Below are 5,206 nucleotides of genomic sequence, written 5' to 3' on the forward strand. Positions count from 1 at the left end.
GCCATGGTCACACCACTGCATTCTAGTCTGGCGACAGAGTGAGATCCCAATTCAAAAAATAGATAAATAAAAATATGAGTTTCAAGTCAGTGACCAAAATAAATACATGCACACATATATACATATATACCTAAATACATATCTTTATATATATGCATATACTGTCAGCACTGTTTCTCTGGAGAAGTCTGACTAATATAGTCAGGCCCAGCCGGTCTCGGTGGCTCAGTCTGTAATCCTGTGCCTTGGGAGGCTGAGGTGAGTGGATTGCCTGAGCCCGCGGGTTCGAGACCCACCTGGGCAACTTGGCGAGACCTCATCTCTACGAAAATAAAAAAATGAGCCAGGCGTGATAGCGCGTGCCTGTAGTTCCAGCTCCTTGGAAGGCTGAGGCAGAAGGATCGCCGGAGCCCAGCAGGTCGAGGCTGCGGTGGCTGGGAGTGGCCACTGCACTACAGTCTGAGCGACAGAATGAGACTCCCACTCAAAAAAAAAAAAAGGAATGAGAAAATAGTCAGGCCCTTAAGACAAGTGGTCTCCAAGCACAGCAGGGCCATCACTCCTAAACACAGCCTTCCTTGAGGTTCTGTGTAGCTGTACCCCTCCCTACAACAGCTATTTCAAACTCTTGCCTCTCTCTTTGGCCCCTAGACCCTTCTTACTAGGCTTCCTACTTCGCAGAGAAAGCGGAGGCCTCCAGAAGGGAACTCCCTTAACGTATTTCTTCCATCTCCCTGCCTTTCCCACTCCAGCACCCCAGAAGCATAACATTGCTCTGCACCATTACCCTCGTTCTTCTCTTTGCTGGGAAATGTCACTCCCATGGCCAAAGGCTAATATCTCCACCCCGATCTGAACATAAATTTCTTCCTCTTCCAGAAGCCTCTCTATCAACTTTACCCATCTCTCTTGTGTCTGACTTTAAAGACAAAACACAAGCTTGGTGTCAAATGCCTGTAGTTTGAGCTATTCAGGAGGCTGAGGCTGGAAGATCGCTTGAGCACGGGAGTTCGAGGTGAACTATGATCATGCCACTGCACTCCAACCTGAGCAACATAATGCGACCCTGTCTCTAAAACAAACAAACAAAAAAACAAACAAACATAATGTGACCTTGTCCCCCAAAGCAACAGAAGATCAGTCTGGGCATCATAGCAAAATCCCACATCTATAAAACAAAAAAAAGTTAGGCATGGTGACTCACACCTGTAGTCCCAGCTGCTCAGGAGACTGAGGCAGTAGGATTGCTTGAGTCCAGGAATCTGGGGCTGCAATGAGGTATGTTCTTGCCATTGTACTCCACCCTGGGCAACAGAGTGAGAACCTGTCTCTAAAAATAATAATAATGATAATAAAGGCTGAGTGCTGTGACTCAATCCTATAATTCCAGCATTTTGGGAGACTGAGGTTAGAGGATTGTCTGAGCCCACAGGTTCAAACCTATTGCCTGGAAGTCTCTGTTGCCTCGCTGGTTGTTGGCAGGAGGCCTCAGTCCCTTGCCACATGGACATGCCCACAGAGGAGTTCCCATGTCCTCCCAAGTGAGCAATCCGAGAAGGCAAGGAGGAAGGCACAAGGCCTTTTATGACTTAGCCTCAGAAATGATGTATTATCGCCTCTCCCATATCCTATTGGCCACACAGACCAACACTGACATGATGTGGGAGGGGACTACGAAGAACACAAATTAGAGGAGTCAAAGATCACTGGCAACCATGTTGGAGACTGGCCACAACAGTACCTCAGCCTCTACAGATCTATAAGTGACTTTCTTTTCCCCACCCCTCCCTTCCAATCTGCTCCAAGCCATAAACCTGGAAATTATTCTTTTTTTTCCAACTTTCAAAATAATGGTTTATATATATACTTTTTTTTTTAAAGAGATGTAGGATACAGTTAGAGCTCGGTGGCTCAGCCTGTAATCCCAGCACTTTGGGAGGCCAAGGCAAGTGGATTGCCTGAGCCCAAGGGTTCGAGACCAGCCCAGGCAACTTGGCAAGACCTCATCTCTACAACAGATAAAAAAATTTGCCAGGTGTAGTTGCAACTCAAAAAAAAAAAAAAAAAAGATGTGGGGTACAACTCAGGATTAGGTATATTAGTGGATATTGTACAGGTAAAGTTTGGGCCTCCCTTTGTTCCCCACTTTACCTGGTTTGAGAACAGGTACCCTTATTGATGTTATGTGTCCCACCCCTCATCCCAGCAATACCTGGCTTCTGCCCATCCTTTCTATTATTTATTTATTTATTTATTTTTTGATTTGGAGTCTCACTCTGTTGCCTAGGCTGGAGTGCAGTGGCACGCTCACAGCTTCCACCACCTTGACCTGCTGGCTCAAGTGATCCTTTCCCCTCAGCCTTCCAAGTAGCTGGAACTACAGGCATGCGCCATCACACCTGGCTACTTTTTCTTGATTTATTGTAGAGATGAGGTCTTACCAAGTTGCCTAGGCTGGTATCGAACCTGTGGGCTCAGGCAATCTTCTCACATCAGCCTCCCAAAGTGCTGGGATTATAGGCATGAGCCACCGCACTCAGCCCGATCCCTTTTTTATAGTATTACGGTAAATGTTAAGGGTCCACTTATAAGTGAGAACATAACAAAAACATGGAACCAACCATGTTGCCCATCAAAGCTGGACTGGATAAAAAAAATGTGGTACATATATACAATGGAATATTGTGCAGCCATAAAGAAGGACAAATATATGGATTTTGCAGCAAACTGGATGGATTTGGAGTCGATCATACTCGGTGATTTATCACAGAAACAAAGAACTGAGTTCCATATGTTCTCATTCAAAAGGTGACCTTGAACATTTGTAAGGCTGTGGGAAGGCGATTGACAATAGCAGAAAACTGTCAGGTGGGACTGGCAGTTGGGGGAAGCTGCTAAGGGAGGGAGGGGCATGCCTCATCAACAAGGGTAACTGCGTGATCAATGTTTGTATACTTAGCCCTGAATTGTACCCCACATCTTTATAATAATAAATAAATAAATTTTTAAAGAAAGAGAGAACATGTGGTACTGAGTTCTTTGTTTCTGTAATGGAAATCAATCTTGATTCTTCTTTCCTTAAACTTATTCTGCAATCAGTCCCTGATTCCAGTCAATCTTTCCCTAAAATCCCTGCAATCTGTCTGTCTGACCCTCTATTCCCATACTTACTGCCTGGCCACAGCCTTTTCCACCAGGATCGTTCAACTTGTCATCTAGTCTCCCTGCTTTATGTCTTACCTCCTGTTAATTCACTGTTCACACTGTTGCCAGAATGATATTGTTAAAATTCCTCTATGGCTCTCTGTTTTCTTCATGGTAAAACCAAGCTCCTAAGCCTGGCTTGGTGGCTCAGTCTGTAATCCCGCGCCTTTGGGAGGCTGAGGTGAGTGGATTGCCTGAGCTTGCGGGTTCGAGACCCACCTGGGCAACTTGGCCAGACCTCATCTCTGCAATAAATCAAAAAATTAGCCGGGCGTGTAGTTCCAGCTACTTGAAGGGCTGGCGCCTTTTCATATGCTGTTCCCTCTTTTTGGAATATCCTCTTCCACTTCTTTCTTTCTTTCTTTCTTTTTGAGAGATCCTTCCGCCTCAGCCTTCCAAGTAGCTGGAACTACAGGCGCACGCTACCACGCCCAGCTCATTTTTGATTTATTGTAGAGATGAGGGCTCGCCAAGTTGCCCAGGCGGGTCTCGAACCCATGGGCTCAGGCAATCCACTCACCTCGGCCTCCCAAAGCGCTGGGATTACAGGCTGAACCACCGAGCCCGGCCCTTTCACTTATTTCAATCAGGCTAACTCTGGCTCCTTCTTGAAAACTAAGCAAGTTAGAGCAGAAATTGTGTCTTGTCATCTCTGCATCTCAGTCCCTGTCATGATACCACCATAGAGGAGTTGTTCAACAAATGTTTAATGGGTGAATGAATGAGCAAGTGATTCCTATGTGCCTGATACCCCTGTGGCGTGCTTGGCATGCAGGAACCACCGGTCCATATTTCAGTCACTTCCTCCCTCAGGCTACCTTTCCCCATCCAAACATCTACCTTTGTATCAATGACACAGCTGGAAAAACAAATGCTGAATTAACTCCCACCTCCTTCCCTGTCTGCTCTGTGACCTTGGGAAAGTCATTTGTTGCCTCTGAGTCTCTAGTCTTCACCTGCAGCAAGGGTTAATAAAAAGGAGAGGATCAGATGAATTACTTAAATTGATATTTATTGAACCAGATACTGTGCCGGGCATTCGTAAATAAATTAACTTGAGTGATAATCGCAATATTCCAGTGAGACAGATTGTATGCCCTTTCCCCAGACGAGGAAGTTGCAGCTCAGAACAGTTAGGTAGGCAATTTGGGCAAGGTCACAAAGCTGGAAGACTTGGAGAAAGTGGTTATATCACCAGTTACATTTTTGTTTAATGGAACATTCAGGTCTCTTCAACCCTGAGTGACTGGAATTTCCTCATTTTCACGGTGTTTTCCAGCCTAAACTCTCAAGGATAGAGGCTCCACCACTTCCCAACAGACCAGTATTTGGTGAACACTATCTCACCTCCAGGTCTAATTCCCCAGGCTTTCCCCAACCCTAGCTGCTCCAACAGATTATAACAATGGTCTCCAGCACTTCTCCTGCATCTTTATTTTAAAGCAGTTTGTTTTTTGGTTTTGTTTTTGTTTTTGAGTCAGAGTCTCACTCTGTCGCCCAGACTGGAGTGCAGTGGCACGCTCCCGGCCACCGCAGCCTCGACCTGCTGGGCTCCAGCGATCTTTCCACCTCAGCCTTCCAAGCATCTGGAACTACATTCGTGCACTACCACGCCCGGCTAATTTTTTATTTATTATAAAGATGAGGTCTCACCAAGTTGCCCAGGTGGGTCTCGAACCCACGGGCTCAGGCAATCCACTCGCCTCGGCCTCCCAAAGTGCAGGGATTATAGGCTGAGCCACTGAGCCTGGCCTTAAAGTGTTCTTACACCTGTCATATCTTGCTAAATTTTCTGAGTAAGGAAGGAACGAGTCTTCCCATTTTTATTTTATTTTATTTTTTTAATTTATTTTTTTGAGTTGGAGTCTTACTCTGTCGCCCAGACTGGAGTGCAGCAGCCGCTCCCGGCCACCGCAGCCTCTACCTGCTGGGCTCCAGCGATCCTTCCGCCTCAGCTTTACAAGTAGCTGGAACTACAGGCGCGCGCTACCACGCCCAGCTG

Source organism: Carlito syrichta, unplaced genomic scaffold (genome assembly GCF_000164805.1).
Source record: "Carlito syrichta isolate Samal-C Ts95f unplaced genomic scaffold, Tarsius_syrichta-2.0.1 Scaffold312093, whole genome shotgun sequence".
NCBI lineage: Eukaryota > Metazoa > Chordata > Mammalia > Primates > Tarsiidae > Carlito > Carlito syrichta.